At 36.3% G+C, this 21,178-nt stretch overlaps 1 long non-coding RNA gene across 1 annotated transcript in view; it reads left to right on the forward strand.

Moving 5' to 3' along the window:
- Positions 1-10,635, forward strand: part of LOC126253510 (uncharacterized) — a 104,804-nt gene extending 94,169 nt beyond the window's left edge. The window contains exons 2-3 of the long non-coding RNA XR_007545988.1: positions 670-953; positions 8,515-10,635. This is a non-coding gene — a long non-coding RNA (uncharacterized LOC126253510). The remainder of the gene's footprint in view (positions 1-669; positions 954-8,514) is intronic.
- The last annotated feature ends 10,543 nt before the right edge of the window (positions 10,636-21,178 follow it).

Genomic DNA, 21,178 nt, shown 5'->3' on the forward strand with positions numbered 1-21,178 from the left:
CTAACAGTAACTGTAAAATATTTTCTGGCTTGAAGCAGGAGCTTATGTAAGGCCTGTCTAGTGAGACAGAAAGATGAAAAAATAGTCCAAATACACAGCAATTCTATCACATTGTCAGCTGTGCTATAATCTCTTACAGTTAAAAAAGGTTACCTCCATGGCTGAGATTTTTGATTGACAATAGAGGGGAGGCTGCTGACCGGAAGTGAGCTAGTTTGATTCCTGGTGGTAGAGTGATATTCCAGTCGAAGATATGGCCAGCAATGAAAGAAGAAATGGTAGTGAATGGTTTCTGATCACCCGTCTGTGAGGTGAAGTCCTACATTAACTCTCTCAATCTTTTAGGAAAGTAGGGTGTTAATCACTATTGACAAATCTGTCCTTCAAATGGATACCTAGTTGGCCATTCTTTTGGTTTTACTTGCAAGAGGAGTTTCACCCTCATCCTTCCTTCAGAATAAAAAATGCTCTATACCTACTAATCAAAATCCTTTCCAGCTGCACATATTCTTTCGGAAGGATAGGCACCAATATGATCAATAAAGAAAACCTTTCCAATTAGCATCCTGAGCTACCCTTTGTGGTCTCCCAGCAAGAATTTACTTTAATTTATGATTTTTACAATTAGAGAAGATATGTTAATCTCTAATTATTATTCTCTCTTTACAGGAGAATGCTGTTACATTATGCAAATTATTTGGTAACCAATATATGAAGCTGGACTGATGAGAATCTTTGTATCAGAGAAGAGCTTGAAATGCCACTGGCTGAAAAAAAAAAATAAATAAGTCTTCACAGATGAAGAATGAATGAAAAACACTGTTGCTTCTAACATGCTGTAAGACTGTGGCATATCTTTGGTGCAGGGTCAAAGGGGCTCACGTCAAAACTATAAACTTTTTTTTTTAGGAGAGCTACAGCAAAGACCACAATCCTCTCTAAAATCCAAATAGGTATGTATTTAAACTAACAGCACATTATTACATAGTAAATATTCCCTATTTTATGGCCCAAATTTCCTTGGGCTCGTAAGTTTATTTTTCCCCTCTTTTCATCCCGTAAATGTAGATATGTGCTGCAGCCCATTCCATAATAATTTTATGACCTTAATGACTGTGACATGAAACAACTTTATTTGCAAATTATTACCACATTCAGACAACATTATATGAGGCACACTAAATATTAAACGAGGAAGTACATACTGTGTAAATATTTCTATAACAACACATTATGAATTTTATGAACAAGAACAATATTGTGGATTCAGTTATTCCAGAAATCAGCCTGATGTTATAAATAAATCAAACAGGATATGACAAGAATGCTACTCCTAGTCAATTTCAGTTAGATCTGGATCTTGTGTAATTGTATCACGATCTGTAGGAAGACTTTTATAAAAGTTATGAAACACTGGTGGTGTAAGAGGCAGTAGGTCAAGTAAATCCTCCTCCTTTTCACTGGATACAGACATGAGTGATTTGTATTTCCTTTCCACTTGGTCCACTGATGGCCTGCCCCTTCTTCTGAAACTCAACATCTTGAAAGGTTCATCACCCAAGGAATTCTTGTAGTTGACCATTCCTTCATTGTTAGTATACTGGAGCCATTGAACAGCATGCCATGAGTAATGTTCTCAATCTGTGTTTTTCTTTCTAGAAATCAAACTAGATTTGAGCAGTCCAGCAAAGTCATAAAACTGATCTTGGTTTAATTAAATAACATTTAATTGTAGTTTTTTGCCAGTGCTCCTTGGCAACTGGTACAAATCATGAGGATAGTAAATTGAAACCTTGCATTTTTTCCTCTGTTTCTCTATCATGGAATGGTTGATGTCACATTCCATGTGCTTCTGTCCAGCAACTAGGCATTTATGATTGATGACCTTGATGTGATGGAAGTCTCTCAAAGCCTTAATGAACATTGCTGCAATATGTGAGTTTTTATTTTGACCCCCACATGTGTAGCCAAATGCATGTATAAGCAAAAAGCAATTTCATTTCCTACCCCACCAGCTAAAGCTTCATGCCACATAGTTGGTGGATTGTCTTCTACAATTGTCATGTACTGTCAAATTAAATGTCCACAGCTGACATTTGTAGAAAGCTACAGAAGAACCAAGGCATGGTGTAGGAAGGCATTGCTGCAGATAAAAGCTGAAATGTTTTTTTTAGAATCATCTTGCTTACACATATCATTGTCTTTTGCTTTTGATAAATAAGCAAAGTCAGCTGCCTCTTGATATAGTTTTTGTTCGGCCGAGTAATTTTGTAGATCTGCTGCATTACCGGTTTCTTTTGCAACTTCTATTTTCATATGTAAGACGTCACATTTGTGGCATATATCTACTTCAGGTTTTTTGAAGGAGGGTTTCAAGGCATGAAATTCCCTTTCGTAGATAAATCTGGATACAGGTTTTGCTTTGTTCTCTGTGTATAACTGGTACATAATTTGCAAATTCAGATGAGAAGTGAGATATCTCTTGTCATTGCTCCTTCTGGTGTAACGATTGTCATACGAAGGGAAAGACAATAAATGAGCTCTTACTTCATTCAATTCTTCCTCACTCATCTTACGTTTCAGAGTATGTTTCCCATGCCCTTTACTGGGGGGGTACTCCAGTAGCGCTTCATCTTTTATTTTTAATGGCGTGTCTAACAAATTTCTCATGCTCATCCAGTGTGCTGAGGGAACAGTGTTTGCATACAGGTTTCCTTTGACCATTGATTTCAAAACATTATTCACGGGTAATATTCCTGTTTCTAGAACATGTTTCCTTTCTGGTCTCCTGGTTGCCACATGTTCAGTAGTAACATGCTTTGCTATAAATGCAACTCTTTTAACATTGATACCGAGACCCCAGTATCCCGAAAAAATTGTTTTGGGAATATCATTTTCCAGTATGAAAAAACATCTATTTTTGCACTATTTAAGAGGTTTCATCTTTCAAGCACGTACTCCCTTCCCACTAACATTAATGTACGACTGTCCAGTATGTAGAAGAACAGCTCGTTCTTTGCGCAGTGCTCTAACCCAACGATACTGAATAGCCATACCTTCACCATTGTCATTGCTTGTAGAAGGCTGCTCAATTCCATACCTTGAAAGAGATGTCTCCACCATAGGGTTCGCAGGAATATTTTGTGCAATGTATTCTTGCTGCTGATCTGAATCATCAAGAAGGACTTTTAGTTTTTTAGTAACATGACTTTTTCTTCTCATTATTATTTCATCATCTAGGCAGCTCTGACTTTCTGAACCTGGTACATATATCTTGTCTTGATGACAGTCACAATCATAATCCAAAATATCTGACAGTGAAGATGCTAGTTTGTTCATTGATGGTTTGTCAGGGGCTCCCTCCATTATACACCGTATTTCATTGTGTTCGGATAATGGTGAAGTAAATATTAAATTGTTATCACTGCTTTCATCTAAAAATAAACAATAATATATTTTGTAGAAATTAGCAGTGTTTTGTATTCAGTATCCTCAATTATTGTTTCTGTAGTTTTACAAGAAGTGCAATTTGACACAACTTTTATAAAGCGGTCTATATGACTACAGTTTATTTAGTCTTGTAAAATGGAAGCTACTATATCAGTTTAACAATCCACTTACTTGTGTTAATGCCAGTCTGTTTCTGCAGTGAATGAACCATTTCCCTCCCACGGGTAAACACTATCGAACACATTCAATAATCAGTGAATGTTAAATCTTCCCTCTTTCACAATGCAACAACAATGCACATATTTATAGCACAAACTTCCCAAATAATACAGTATTGCCAAAACGGGGAAAGATTACCAAATACCAAATATAAATTAATAATGTTTTAGATTAGATTAGATTTATTTTCATTCCAATTGATCCATAGTGAGGAGGTCCTCCAGGATGTAGAACATGTCAGAAAAGCAACAATACATGACAAATATTTACAACGCAAACAAATAATCTAATGTACCATTCCACAGGTCCCAAGTGGAATGACCATTTTTGAATGAATGCTATATGAAAGAATCATTTTACAAATACTAATGCACTGAATGTAAAATAAAAGAAGTCTTTTTATTTATTTATAAGATAATAAATGTGTAATACAACTACTATAATACTTATTTTGCACTGAAATGGTGCATAAGTTAGACTCTACTTACTTAAACACACACACACACACACACACACACACACACACACACACACACACACACACATATTTACAATGAACACATTACTGTACTAAATTGTGCAGAAGTTATCAGTTGGTTCAACTGAGAAATTCTTCAATTGAGTAGAAGGAGTTGGCCACCAATAAATCCTTTAGGCTTCTTTTAAACTTAATTTCATTGGTTGTTAAGCTTTTTATGGCTGCTGGCAAGTTATTGAAAATGTGTGTTCCTGAATAATGCACACCTTTTTGTACAAGACTAAGTGACTTTAGATCCTTGTGAAGATTATTCTTATTTCTAGTATTGATTCCATGAATTGAGCTGTTAGTTTGAAAAAGTGATATTTTTAATGACAAATTTCATTAAGGAATAAATATAGTTCCCTAAACAGGCTTCTGCAGGATGTTCTTGAGTTCACACCACATATAATTCTTACTGCACGTTTTTGTGCCCGGAAAACTTTAGCTTGGCTTGATGAATTACTCCAAAAAATAATTCCATATGGCATTAGGGAATGAAAGTAAGCATAGTATGCCAGCTTTTTCATTTTTATATCCCCTATGTCTGACAATTCACATTGCAAATAGAGATTTGTTAAGACGCTTCAGCAGTTCTGTGGTGTGCTCCTCCCAGTTGAATTTATTATCAAGCTGTAATCCCAAGAATTTAACACTGTCCACTTCTTCTATCTGCTTGTCATCATATGTTAGGCATATACTTGTGGGACACCCCTTACAATTTTTGAACTGCATGAAGTGTGTTTTTTCCAAGTTTAGTGACAAAGAATTGGCTAGGAACCAGTGATTAATGTCCACAAATATTTTATTAGCTGATCTACACTTGATTTGCTATTTATTGCAATGTTTGTATCATCGGCAAACAAAACAAACTTGGCTTCTGGTAATGTTACTGATGAAAGGTCACTGACATACACAAGAAAAAGTAAGGGGCCTAAAATGGTACCTTGTGTGTTACTAAGGGCATACGTCAACATAAAACTTATTCAGCTTATAATACACTGCTGATACTAAGGGCATAAGTCGACATAAGCCCTTAATTCAAAACAAACGTTAGCAAATATGACTTAAGGCACAGTGCCCATTTGATTTAGTAGGCCTTGTTTTGCACCCTGATGTAAGCCCTTTATACCACACTAAAGCTTGGGTTTTCCTTGTCATTGTCATTTAACAAACCATAATTGACCAAAAAGTGACTTACATCCTTACGACCCTGCACTAAAGATATATATCCTGTAAACGCCTGAATCGTTCAACTAAGCTGCAACTAAGTTACAAATATGCATGCAGAGCAACAAAGAAATTACACATAGCCAAATGTTATTAGTAAACAGTAATAGATTGGTGGCTCATCAACTGTTTTCAGTCAGTTAATATGTCATCATTAAGAGTTTCAGATGCAATAACTACATATCACTTTAAACAGCAATGTATCTGAAGCAGGAGAAATTTCTACCATGACAGGAAACAGCCAACTCTAATGTTCATGGGTCTGGTGAATAAATAAATAAAATACATACACCTAACCTCACCAGACGAACAGGAAGATTATGGCTTAACATCTTGTCAATAGCATTATCACTATAGATGGAGAACAAGCTCAGACTGTAAAAAGATGGGGACAGAAACATGTCACATCATTTTCATATGAACCAAAACATTTGTCTCATATAATTTAAATAAACCATGAGAAATCTAAATCTTTGTTGCTGGATGGTTGAATGAAGTTCCTCTCAAATAAAAGTTCAATGCCCTAACCATTATGTCACTTCACATCATACAAATAATGTCACCTTGATCCTGTGAAAGTTTAACAGGCTTGCAACTTTTGATATAAAATGCTACTTGTTGTGGCATGAAGTGGACTAGCTTGTGAAAGTACTGAAAAAGTATTCTTGACACTTGTTGTTTGGGTGGTTGTATCAAGTTGTTCTATAGGATTTTTTTGCCAACAAATATTCCATTACATGGTGGCTATGGGGTTTAGTAATACTTAGCCCATGACTCAAACCTGATCTTGGAATAATATTGTTTGATTAGTGGTGATTGGAAAGTAATTTAATAGGAAGCAAAACTGTGTCAATAATGGAAAGCTTATAAGTGGGGAGCTGTGTGAAGAGGAAACAACATTTAATGATGCAAATGCTGCAGCAATCAATTAGAAGATGTACAATGTAGTGGACAAAATTGAAAAAGCTAATGAAAGGTTGTGTAAAATGATAAAGCAGAAAGATGATTTAGTAAACAGAGACAGAGTGAACAGTACATGTGTAGTACAAAATAGTAATGGTAAGGTGTTTGAATTAAAAGAAAGTAGAAGGTATGTTAGTGCAAAGAGACCATGCAAAAATATATTTGATATATGGGATGAGGAATATATGGGACTGGTTAAATTAGAAACTACTGGTTTGTCTAAAGAGGATGTGAATCTTTAAAGTAAAGAACACCCAAATACAGGAATCATTATGTGAGGACAGTAATTTACTTGTACAAAAAAAAGTCAAGTAAAGAGACAGATAGTTCTGTCGTTGAGAAGATTCCACCTAATGTAGGCTTATATGCTGCTGAAAGTAACAAAATGTGGAAGAGAACCCATTTAATGTTACTAAAGAAGGAGTATGACAGCAAACGTAAGGAGTTAGCAGATGGACATATTGAAAACATCTGTAAGGTAAATGACGAAAGTTTCATGATGTTGATTCTGTCTCATAATGACAGAGTTCTATTTAACTTTACTGGTATTGGAAATCATTATTATTTTGTTAACTGTTTGAGGATACTGGAAATTATAATGTGGGGTAATATGTGTACAGCATACAAGGCAGTAGGTTTACATGCAAAGTTGCAAAGAAATGTGTTAAAAGGAAAATGGTTTGTGTGTCAATGCTTTATTTTGTTAAAATTTTGAGGGAAAGATGTATCACAAGTACATGCAAATATCATTTCTTTAATAGAAACAGATGATGCAAAAGGCGACGGCGATTTGAATGAACATTAGTATGTGAGCCCTAAGGGGTTCATGAATCCTTTTCAAGATATTTATCTGGCTATCACAAGGTACTGAACTATTTTCTGTTTTTTATTCTTCTGCATTTCATCTTCCCATGTTACCTTCTTCTGTCATTCTGTTCTCTCTCCATTCAGTAATAAGGGCACAAGTGCTAAACTTTATTCAGAATAATATCACTATAACATGGAAAATTTATTCACATGTATTACTGGAAAGTGAAAAGTAATCTCAAGTTTTCTGAAATGAAGTTGAAATTTACAGTTTCAAAATAGAAAGTACTTCTGATAGTAACAACATTTAATGTGTTTCATATTCATGTTCTTCCTACTTCAATAGAGAGTAATATGTTTGAATACTGACTGTATTTAAGGAATTATTATGCTTTATTAATGAATTATGGTCATATATGGGAAAAATTATGTTTTATTTAAAAGAATGTGGGTATGCCCTAGATTATTTTATGAAAATTAGAATGTTAAGATTGATGAATTGTCATAGTGTAAAACTATTGTCAGCAAATGGACAGTGATTATTATGGAAAATCTATTCATAAAATTAATATTGTTGTGAATAGAAAACTTCAAACTGGAACTTCATATACTTTAAAAACTTTATTTACTGTCTCCATTACTTTTTGAAATGGATTTTGATCAGAGGAGGCAAGCTGTTTATCGGTTTACAGGTACATAGGTAAATGAAAGTGGATGGAGACCACACCAGTAATAAAATTTTTACGGGCTGTGTGTCTCAAGCTATATATAAAACGCATATTTGCTAAGGCTTTTTGTTGTGCCTATCTGCAACTCATTATCTCCACAACATGGGTATTAAGTTTCAAATGCCTTTGATAAGAAGTTGAAAATTTTGTATGTGTACTAAACAGTTGTGGACTGAATATGAATGTTTTCAGTTCTGCACATCCATATTCATTTCACAACCGTTCATATTCATTATGCCGAACAGTACTTATTTACAGCAAGGGGTAAGATAACTTTTGAGATGTTCCGACTGCGAACCTGATGGATATAAGAAAAATATAAGAGTTAAAATGAATAGTTATGTAAATGAAAAAATGTGTTGGTATAATGAAAATTAATGGAAATGGTTGACAATAAACAATATCCACTGAAATCATGTTGTTGCTGACTATTAACAATTCCTGACTTCTCAAAAGTATTAATGTAGGAGTAGAATTGGTATGGGGAAGCATTTTTGCTGAATTTGTTCTGTGTGTCTTGTGCAAGCAAACATAAATTACATTTTTCTTTTTGATTTTTTCTCTGTTCCATTATGTACAACAACAACTGAAAAATTTAAGAAGTGACCAGTGAACCAAGGCAATCAGTGAGAGCTAAACAACAGATTCCTTGTTGCCATAGGTTGCAAATGAGGGCATGGCTGTTTTGAAGTGCACTGAAATATGGTTTTGTAGTGCAAGTGTCTTTTAGATGAAGTAATTGAAGATAACTGGACGAACATGCATATTACTGAAATCAACTTCCTTTACGCACTTTGGACTAGTTTTTGTGCATATGAAAAGCAAAATTAAAAAAAGAAATGTGAAGCTAGTAATTGAGAAGTCATGTTGTACGAGTATATAAGTGTTGCAGAAACGTGTATGTGAAGCTGCCAATGCAAATTTCTTTTTATATAGAGATAAATGTATTTTTTATGTAAAGGTAAATGTAATTTTTTCTTCTTTATTTTATTTGTATATGCTTCCTGTGTATCTAGTAAGCTGCCATTTTTGGAGTAGATTGTACAGTTTAGTAAGATTTCTGTTTTAAGTGACTTTGCCTGTGTGCAAATTTTGCCTGGAGATAATATCTGGCACTGTGTGAAGATGTCCTGTATTTTATCAGATCATCCTTTATTTTAGCTCAAGTGTTCCCTTGTCCTGACAAAATACATACCAGGGCATATACTGTCCTGTTTCTCATTAACTGTCCCTTATATTTTGAAAGGTGCATTTTCAAGAGAGATGTAGCATAACTGAAAGGAGAATAAACGTGGTCATACCCAAAGAATAAAGAAAATACCCCTGTTGATTAAACCAAACTAAACCAGGGATGATTTTTGAAATCCTTTTGTTGGTACTACTTAAAAGCTTTCACATGGCAAGCAGTTCATCACTTCCACTTTCTTTGTGCATTGCCTATTGCTTCAGCTCACCATATTTAAATATGTGGTTTTAATGGATTTAAAGAGTCACATCTAACCTTACTTGATGTTGCACATTGCAAACATTTCATATAAATGCCAAAAAGAAAGTACATATTTACTGACTAAAGCAAGTTTCCATTTCTGAAATTAGAATAGTAAAGCGATAACTTATTTTGCACATTGTGTAAAAGTACTTCTTGAGTCTACAATGGGAGTCAATATGATGTTCTGCAATACATTAACGTTAATAAACACAAGTTAGCAGTTTCAAGCATAACTTTGTCACAAAGTATGATGTCTTTTTGCACAAAACATGAGAATAGTGTCACTGCAAAAGAAGAAGAAAATCGTCTCACTGCTGAGGAAGCTTCAGTAGCTTTCCATGCAATGTAATGAAACATCGTGTGGCGAGGGCCTCCCGGCGGGTAGACCTGATCGCCTGGTTCAAGTCTTTTGAGGTGACATCACTCTTCAGCGACTTGCACATCGATGAGGATGAAATGGTGATGATGGAGACTACACAAACACTCAGTCCCTGAGTGGAGAAAATCTCCAACCCAAATGGGAATCAACCCCCCCCCCACGCAACATGACAAGTCAGCGTGCTGTCCACTCAGCTACGGTGGGGCGGACAATGAAACATAATCATTCCTTCAGGTCAATACTTGTATAGTCAAGGTGAAGTTTGGAACACACTATTCGAAAAGTGTAGCTGAAGAGGAACCCGTTAAATAAAGTATTTTTTTCAAGTGATCAAGAGTGTGACCCTGGTAAAAATAAAGAGGCATGTGAAACAGAAAGAGACAATTGCAAATCGAATATTAGATGACTTCCATTCATCCACAAGAGGGCAGCACCAGGTGATGGACAAGAGCTACTGGATGAGAAATATTGAGAGTGGACTGGGTTATCAAAAGAAGAAGAAGAAGAAGAAGAAGGAGTCAAGTCGAAGGAAGGAAGGAGGTTAGAGTTTAACATATTATGGACAGCGCAGCCATTACAGACTAAAGCAGAGTTGAGTGGAGTGGGGGTAAGGAGAATTGAAACTACATGGATGATGAATTAATGTGCTACTTTTTATGAACTGATAAATAGTAAGGTTTTGGTTTGTATAAATTGAGATGAGGAGTGTGACTTAATTCATTTTCACATCACAGAAATTGTTACTAATTTTGTGGATTTTTCAGTAATGACAAATTGTAGAAAGTTTAAATGTTATGTGAAGAAGCTATCTCAGTTTTTGGTGTTATAACAGAAAAAGTTTTGAATATATTGCAACTGCATCTACAGCAAAAAGTGTGTAATATTAATTTCAATTTTCTGAATATCCTGGTCCTAGCTTTTTCAACACGGGATATTCAATAATAGAATGCAGTATGACATTAATCAACAAGTACTGCAAGTAAAAGAACACTTATCTTATTAGTAACAATAAGAAAATTAAGTACTGAGTTTTGGTACATCCTGTGTTTCATTGTTGTGTTAAATGTGAGAATCTTTAATTTCTGTTATGATTGGTCATGTTAATGGTACCAAGAGTACGGGATCCCATTTTGAGATTTGTAGATTGTCAGTTGGCAAGAGAAATACTAACTTCTGAAGTGGCAGAAGTTGGTGTTTGAGTAGATACATCAAGTAGGTCTATAGAATTTTCTTTTACCATCAAATATCAAGTACCTCAAATTCTGGCCTACCATTTCATCACCTCTCATTACAAATTTTATATTTAACAATGGACTTTATGTATCACACTTGTTCCACACAATGGTAAAACTTTTTATGAAGGGCTTTGTGAAACAGGCACTCGGATCATTATTTTTAAAACCCATTGTATTTTCATGAAATGTTAATGACACATGTACAGGTAGATTTTATAGTAAGGATGGTCGCAGTGGTTTTTACATCTTCTTAATTTGATACATTGTAACATAATATTCACAATGGAGATGGAAGAATGTGGCTGCATGCCCTTTTTACAAGTCTTGGTGTAACATAAGAGTATCAGATCACAGTACTATCGGGCATGTGGTGCATCTAAAGTACACTGATAATTCATACTCGCATGTGATCAACTAGCATTACTGACAGACAACGACCATTCTCCAGACAATGGTACATGGAGCTCAAAGCCTTTCAAACACAGATAACCTGCAAACAGAATCGTAACATCTTCAAACTAAATTTGTGCTATCAGATAAAGAGGGTGCTACCAATACATATAAACCACAAGGAAGAAGTTAATGATAAGAGTTTCACGACAACAGCCTGTCAGTCACGAATCGGAAAGTTTCCACTAGAATAAGTAGAGTAATTAGGATACACTAAGTTCAAATAATGTTTTCTCCTTCCAGCCAAAACTTCAGAGGTTTTGAGCTCTAGCAAAGATAACATAGCAACCACACAGACCAAGAATTTATAGGATTCCTGATAAATGCAACAAGTCTTACACAGGACAAAAGAACATATACCCTTCACAAGTGTCTTGTAGATCACCAGTGACATACTAGTCTCCAATCCAACAAATCTGCTTAAGAACATTGCATTTCTGTGAGTCATTTGATGTGCCACAATGAAACCTACAACTCTGCAGACACCATGGGTTAAGGTATCTGTAGAAATTTGACTGCCACAAAACATCAAACAGGACAGGTTTCACTTGGATACCACAACACAGAATATATCATCTATGTAATCAGCATTTTTCCGCTAATTAATTAAAGAAGAATCATCAATCCAATATCAAAAATCTGTGTTATCACTACAGAGGGCATAGTTACATAAAAGCTTATTCCAGTCACAGATACACAGTTACTTGTGAATACAGCATGAATGCACCAGCGGCGGGTTAAATGGAGGAATTCACTATGCTTTCGCCTGTTTACACCAAAGAAGACAAGATTCAAAATGTCAAGGCACCATGGATAACTGGCAGCTTCATCAAAATTGTGTGGAACGGTGAAACCTACCTAGCTGCCCAACAGTTTGCTCCATCGATTCTGAGCCAATGTTACTGCAGTCTCAGCAAAATGACCCATTCCTCAGTAATAATAAATAATATCGACAGGTCTGACCTTAGCAACCAGAGACAATTGCCTTGTGTGTGTGTGTGTGTGTGTGTGTGTGTGTGTGTGTGTGAGCTGCATTAGCATGAATGTGTGTGTGTGTGTGTGTGTGTGTGTGTGTGTGTGTGTGTTGTCTACTTCAGAAGAAAGTCTTATGTCCGAAAGCTTAACATGTTTAGTGGTCTTTTCGTTGTGCAGGTCTGCGACTCAACATCTATGCTATACGGTGAGAAGCAATCTATCTGTTTCATATACTGTCATTCTTCCAGACTGGATTTTCCATTGTTTAATATTGAGAGAAGGCCCCTTCCCTCTACCACCACCCATAGAACCCAATTCTCTCAAAAAAATTCCTGACATCTACTGTTAGATTAGATCAGAGCAATTTTTCATTACAACGATCAATTGACACACACACACACACACACACACACACACACACACACACACACACCTGTACCCAACACCCAAAAATTCTGCAAGGCCTGTATCGCATATGTTACACCTATGGGTCTGTGGGTTCGTCCTAGCACATTCGAACAAGAGACTGATCTCATTTTTGTTGCTTTCTAGTCAGCTGTCTTACCGACTAAGCTATGGCATTCAACGTATGCTTATAGTAGTGGTATATTTTACTTTATCACAGCACAGATCTGCATGACACAGGCAATGTTCATAAAAGATTATAAATCATTTTAAACAATATTGAGACTCCCCATAAAACATATACTACACTCCACCATTGATAAGCACCCACCGACATTTTGGAAAGTCAGCGTCCTTGCTCTATTTATGAAGTAGGTTAGATTTTAACCCCCTTGGGTGGCAATGGATACCACAATGCCTCTGTGCTTGGAGACGAGTGCTCAATGCGGTGCTTACTATTAAAAAATGCAGCACTTGCTATTAAACAGACACCGAATGAGCTAGATCTATCCCAAAAGGAACATTCTGAATACTGTACGCACTGTCTTCAGTTGCTGGAATTACCAGAGAAGTTTTATGAGGTACTCACGTATAACAAAAACATGTAGTTTCAATGATACACCGCATTAAGGATCTCTCCAAAACATGTTGTTCAGAGTATGGTTTATCATGCCATGGTGGCGACTTTGCTGCATAAAGGTTCTGTTATATTATGAATGGATACAATTTGTGTGTGAGTATGCAAGTATTATTTAATTAAGTAAAAGTAGATTTGCAGTTTCACAGCAGCTCACTTTATTCTAAAAACTGAATATTAGTGCAATACTGGCAGTAGGTATATTGAGATAATCAGAGTCTAGTGCTGGAAACTTCACTGCTCTTTGAGCACTTGTCCAGTGGATTTGAGAAACAAAGTAATAAGATTTCTGATAGCCACATTATTTCAGATTCAGTGCAGCTTTTAATTTTAAAAAATCAACTATATTACAGTGCCTTTTAGCGCACTTGCACGAAGCATACTTCCAAAATTCAACGTAGAATAAATTAAAAATTTCATAGTATTTGGGGTCACGAGTTAATAAATTGGCTTTTAAATTAGTATTTAGGGCATGGAAAATAACATCTTATACATCACACAAAAGCTTTGAAACTGTGCTTTTCAGAATGCAGTATAGACCTAATCATTGGAAAGACGTAATCACCAGATGTCAAATATCAAAGTGTCACTTATAGTTTTACTTGAGCCAGATTGGCATCTTTAATGCGAGTATCTGATTTTTTAACACATCTCCAATCACCTCCAGGTAAGCACAAGAAATCTATTTTGCTGAATTTACTTCAAACTGTGCAGACGTATTTCACTTAACTGTCAATGACTACCATTCAGAAGAGGTGTGAAAGACGAACACAGTCTGGAATAAGGTACTCTGAACACCTAAAGCACTGTAAAGTGGAAACACATACATGCGCCACATTTGAAAACCACTTCATGGAACAAAATAAGCAGCCTACTGGCATAAAAACGCCAGTAAGCAGCAACAATAACTTGTAGACAGCTAATGTCCACCTACCACAACCCAAAAGATCCACTACAATACACTTCAGTCATAAGATGCACCATCCTCGTCACTTCACAAATTATTTTTCTAGGTTATAATCTACACCTAAAATTTCCTATAAAGATTTTGCCTACTTGTGGTTTCCAACAAACTGCGATTTCAGTCCATAGATTCTGAGCTATATTCCAATTATATTTTTCATCCTCAGGATGACACAAACTACTACTTTGACCAAACTTATCAGTTTCCCACAGTCATGTTTAATATTGTATTGGCCATTATGACTGAAAAAAGAAACTGACTTAAATTTCACTGATTGTTGTCCAAAATCTGTACGTTCTGGTGATGAGATCAGCTACATTGTGGCCGCGCAAGTAGTGGTGTTCTAATTTGACAAAATTGGACGATGCCAGTTGGCAGCGGAGTCCACAAATATCGGTGTTACTCTGACCACAGCCTTACGAATTGTAATTGCTGACAGTAGGTTACTTCTCTGCATATTTCATGTTAAACTCTTTGGCATTGGTAGTGGGAAAGCAATTACGACGTTATTTAAGACGATCGATAACCAGTTATGAAGTTATGAGAAAATTCCAAACTGTAATGTATGTCAATACAATGCAAGACGCCAAATTCAATATGTCTGTTTTATTAAATGAGCAGAAACATTTAAATTCCCAACAAATCAAGAAGAAACCAGCATAACTATCATTAATGAAAACCCTGACAATTCTGTTCACAATATTAAAGCCCACTGGCAACGAAATACTGATATCTTTGAAAACAATTCAAATGCTGAACATATAAAATTTTTCACCACATTTGGATCTGATTTGTCAAAGCTACAGACTCCGTCGAGTATTACATAATTTACTGTCAAAAAAATAACCAGTGAAAAGCTAAAAAAATTAATGTTGGTTGGTTGGTTGGTTTGGGGAAGGAGACCAGACTGCGTGGTCATCGGTCACATCAGATTGGGGAAGGATGGGGAAGGAAGTCGGCCATGCCCTTTCAGAGGAACCATCCTGGCATTTGCCTGGACTGATTTAGGGAAATCACGGAAAACCTAAATCAGGATGGCCGGACACGGGATTGAACCGTCGTCCTCCCGAACGCGAGTCCAGTGTCTAACCACTGCGCCACCTCGCTCGGTAAAAATTAATGTACCACCTAAATCAATTGCTCGTGTCCATTCATCACACACAAAACATGCCACAAAACAAACATGGATTTGCAGCTCTCAGTCAGTGCACGTGGTAATTACATATCTGTTCACGATTGGAGGAAGCACACCTTAAACTAAACACAAATTTGTAAAGGGAATACGTGTTACAAACCCAAGAGTGTTCAAGGCACTGCTGCCTCCTATTGTCAAAGGAAAAGGAAATACACTACCAGGATATTGCGTGGATTTGATGGACAGTGGAATATACTATAGGAGAGGTGGGAAGGATTCTAGATTGGATGTTTGTTGTTCCCTCATACAATGGTAAATAGTCAACTCCCAGGTGAAGGACAAGGTTCAGTTGATCCCATCTAGTACAATACTGGGCAATGAGTGGAGTGGTCATATGCAGCTGGTTCTTGTGTGTGTGAGGATACAGTGCAGCCAAGGGTATTCTCGTCACTGCAGATGGACCATCCATGATTGGTCAGAGTATATGGCACTGACTTTTTGATGTTGTATTTATTGCTGTCAAAATGCTGGTACTGCTGATAGTGGCATGATATGGACAGAAGTATGGATCGAGCTTGTCAAAGAGGTGGAAGTCAGTGTCCAGGAAGGTGACACATTGGGCAGAGGAGAATCAGGAGAAGCAAACAAGTGAGAGGAGACTGAGGCCTTGTTTACATAGGACTGGGCAATGGAAGCTAAATCATGAGCAAATTCTTAAATTATTATTCAGCACTATCTTTGAGTATGACCACACTAAATTAAATTTCAACAATGAATATCACTGGAATTTTGACAAGCACCACTTGGTTGTTGCCAAATATGCAGATGCAGTATCAGACTGAAGTTTCAGTTACTCAGAAGTACTTTGTAAATATATATATCCTACCACATTTAAAGAAGAATGACTGGAAAAGTTACCACCATGCTTAATTTTAATTATCCTGATACTTCAGACTATTGGCACATTTAAGTCCATGTTTTACAAATGTCTCTGACATGCTCAAAAATGATAGTTCCCCTACGTAAAAGACTTTAATTTCTCTGTACAACAATGGAGACAAATATATGAAACTTAAATATAGTAGTTATATTAACTGCTGTCAAAATACATCATCTAAAGTCTCTTTGCCCTGACCAACTGGCAACTGTGACAAAGCAAACTTCAATACCGAATAGAGTCATAGCTGTCACTTTTGTTGATACTGTAGTCTCCATAGTCCTCTGGTGCAAATTGTTCATATCCTCCTAGCACCATTTTTGCTAATATTATGACTGCAGTGATGGCTGCAACAACTGTTCTTGTATATTACACTCCACGATGTCATGTGTTTATGTTCATATCACACAAAGGAAACTTTTAACAATTAACAAACTGCTTTATATTTTTATTTGACTGAATAGAGTGAATGTTACACATACACTTTAAACAACATACATGTAAAGGCTTCCCCCACAGTTACCTATGATCTGTAAGATGGACAGCTGCACAAACATTAGTAACTTGCTTTTTGGAAAACTTTTTGTACAAGACAACACAGATACGTATTAATTCCATTGGCAATGGTAACAAAAGTACTGATGCATCTCTTAGCATATGTGAGCAGACAATGATGCTACTCACCATATAGCAGAGATGTTGAGTTGCAGATAGGCGCAAAGAAAAAAAGACTCTCACAGTTAAAGTTTTTGGCCATTAAGGCCTTCATCAACAAAACACACACACACACACACACACACACACACACACACACACACACACACACACACACACACGCAAGCACAAGACTGTAGCGTGGTTTCAGTTGCTTGAGACTACAAGGCCTTAATGACCGAAAGATTTAATTGTGAGGGTCTTTTTGTTGTGCCTATCTGCAACTCAGAATCTACACTATATGGTGACTAGCAACTTTCCTTCTCTACTATTGTTACATTCTGTCCTGGATTTTCCATTGTTTGAGCAGATGATGATGTTCATTAGACAAAGCAATTAAAGTGGAATGAACACACTGTAGGATCCACCTATAGAACATTATCTGATGAACCTAGTTAGAAAACGTGTATGTAAAGATGCATCCAAACATAATTAACAGCTCTTAGTATCAACATAATTTTACAGTGATATAGGAAAGACAGATTGCTACTTACCGTAAAGAAAACAGGTCAAGTTGCAGGCAGGCACAATTAAAAGACACTTACATAAAGCTTTCGGCCACAGCCTTTATCAGCAAAACACACACACACACACACACACACACACACACACACACACACACACACACACACACACACACTTGATTTAATTTTACAATGAGTAACACATGATGGAGGCAGGGGATTAATGCAAATGAATTTCAGAAAACATTTACTTATTTTGACAATAAGTACAATTATCAAGTATGTAAAGTTTACATCTGTTATGTACAGGTCAGTAGGTCTACCCTGTATACAGTTAGCAACTGTTAGTCGAGTACGATCAGGAAGTTTTAAAAGTAATGTTGCCTCTCCTTCCCCCTCCCCCCCCCCCTCCAGCAGTAAGCCACTCTCACCACTTATCCACTTGCACAATCAATACAATCAATCCACATTCTCTGAAAATTATTTCGAGCAGTTAGTTCATGAACCCACACAAATAGTGAATGGCTGTGAAAACACACTTGACCTCTTAGTAACAAATAATCCTGAGTTAATAATGAGCATCAAAATGGATACAGGGATTAGTGAACACAGGGTTGTCGTAGTGAGACTGAATATTGTAACCCCCAAATCTTCCAAAAATAAACGAAAAATATACCTATTCAAAACAGCAAATAAAAATTCATTCGACACCTTCCTGAGAGACAATCTCCACTCCTTCCAACTTAATACTATAAGTGAAGCCCAGATGTGGCTTGAATTCAAAGAAATAGTATCGGCAGCAATTGAGAGATTTATATCAAATAAATTAACAAACGATGGAGCTGATCCTGCTTGGTAAACAAAACAGGTCAGAACACTGTTGCAGAAACAACGAAACAAACGTCAAATCTAAAAAGACGCAAAATCTTCAAGATAGGCGATCTTGTACAGAAGCTCAAAATTTAGCGCGGACTTCAATGCGAGATGCTTATAACAGTTTATACAAAGAAACTTTGACTCGAAACCTGGTAAAAAAAATCCAAAGAGATTCTGGTAATATGTGAAGTATGTTAGCAGCAAGAAACAATCAAAGCCTTCTCTGCACGATAGCAATGGAGATACTATCGAAGACAATGCTGCCTAAACGGAGTTACTACACACAGCCTTCTGAAACGCCATCACAAAAGAAGACAAAGTAAATATTCCAGAATTCGAATCAAGAACAGCTGCCAACATGAATAACGTAGAAATAAATATCCTCGGGGCAGTGAAGCAACTTAAATCACTTAATAACATCAAGTCTGCTGGTCCAAACTGTATACCAATTAGGTTCCTGTGTATGCTGATGCATTAGCTCCATACTTAACAATCATATACAACCGTTCACTCGACGAAAGATCCGTACCCAAAGACTGGAAAGTTGTACAGGTCACACCAATATTCAAGAATGGTAGTAGAAGTAATACACTTAATTACAGGCCCACATCATTAACATCGATATGCAGCAGGATGCTGGAACATATATTGTGTTTGAACATTATGAATTACCTCGTAAAAAACGGTCTATTGACACACAGTCAACGTAGGTTTAGAAAACATTGTTCTTGTGAAACACAACTGACTCTTTATTCGTGTGAAGTGTCGGGTGCTATTGCCAACAGATTTCAGATCGACTCCATATTTCTGGAAGGCTTTTGACACTGAACTACACAAGCAGTTTGTAGTGAAAATGCTTGCTTATGGAATATCGACTCAGTTATTTCACTGGATTTGTGATTTCTTGTCACAGTTCATAGTAACTGACGGAAAGTCCTCAAGTAAAACAGAAGTGATTTCTGGCATATCCCAAGGTAGTGTTATAGGCACTTTCGATGTTCCTTACCTATATAAACGATTTGGGAGACAATCTGAGCAGCCATCTTGGGTTGTTTGCAGATGACGCTGTTGTTTATCGAATAATAAAGTCATCAGAAGATCAAAACGATTTAGAAAAGATATCCAAATGGTACAAAAATAGGCAGGTGACCCTAAGTAACTGAAAGTATGAGGTCATCCACATGAGTGCTAAAAGGAATTTGTTAAACTTCAGTTACATAATACATCAGTCCAATCTAAAGGCCATAAATTCAACTAAATACCTAGATATTACAATTACGAACAATTTAAATTGGAAAGAACACACAGAAAATGTTGTGGGGAAGGCTAACCAGAGGCTGCGTTTTATTGGGAGGACACTTAGAAAATGTAACAGACCTACTAAGGAGACTGCCTACACTATGTTTTTCCATCCTCTTTTATAATACTGCTGCATGGTGTGGGATCCTTATCAGATAGGACTGACAGAGTACATTGCAATAGTTCAAAGAAGGGCAGCATGTTTTGTATTATCACGAAATATGGGAGAGAGTGTTACTAAAATGAAATAGGATTTGGGCTGAATATCATTAAAAGAAAGGTGTTTTTTGGTTGTGACAAAATCTTCTCATGAAATTCCAATCACAAACTTTCTCCTCCAAACTCGAAAATATTTTGTTGACACTGACCTTCATAGGGAGAAATGATCACCACAATAAAATAACAGAAATCAGAGCTCCAATGGACAGATACAGGTATTTGTTCCTTCCACGACCTATATGAGATTGGAATAATAGAGAATTGTGAAGGTGGTTTGATGAACCCTCTGCCAGGCACTTAAATGTGTTTTGCAGAGTATCCATGTAGACGTAGATGTAGATCTGTACCACATTGTTCAGATCTCAAAGAAAGTACTGACAAAATGCACCTTTCTTTATCTTTTCACCATGTAAATTGGTTGCAAGTTTTCTTAATGATTCAGTAGTCTTGCTTTTTATGCTGTTCACTTTTTCATCTAGTGTAAATTCTGACCTTTTTAACTTCCTAAATTAATAATTTTCTGGTCTTTGATGAATACAATCATAATATATGTTATGAAGGAATAATTTAGTGTATACTGTATAGTTTTTGTACCATCAAAAAATTCAAGCACAAGTTTTCCTTGACAAAAATGATTTTCATTACATCTGGTGAATGAGAGGAAACTAGATACTGTAATATAAAATGAGCAATAGAAAAGTCAAGTGAATTGGTGAGATTGAAGAATTATAAAATGGCGGTCAAATTAAAAACAAGAACAATGATCTGTTGAGGTCCTGTATAATATGGCGGTCAAATTAAAAACAAGAACAATGATCTGTTGAGGTCCTGTTCACAATGAGGTCATTATACATAGATTAAAATTACTTTGTGATTGACATCTCAGCGAGTCAAGTGGTAGGCGCCAACTTTCATCCAATCACAGTTCTTTCTCGAGCATCACGTGCTCACTGTGTTACTTGTTTGGTACGTACGTGCAGTACTTTGTGAAGTAAGGCTAGCTGTATGCGGCAACAATGCCCCCAGCACTGCAATCTGTCAATCACAAAGTAATTTTAATCAGAAAACTGAGAGAAATTACAAACA

The sequence above is a fragment of the Schistocerca nitens genome, chromosome 4 (genome assembly GCF_023898315.1).
Source record: "Schistocerca nitens isolate TAMUIC-IGC-003100 chromosome 4, iqSchNite1.1, whole genome shotgun sequence".
Lineage (NCBI taxonomy): Eukaryota > Metazoa > Arthropoda > Insecta > Orthoptera > Acrididae > Schistocerca > Schistocerca nitens.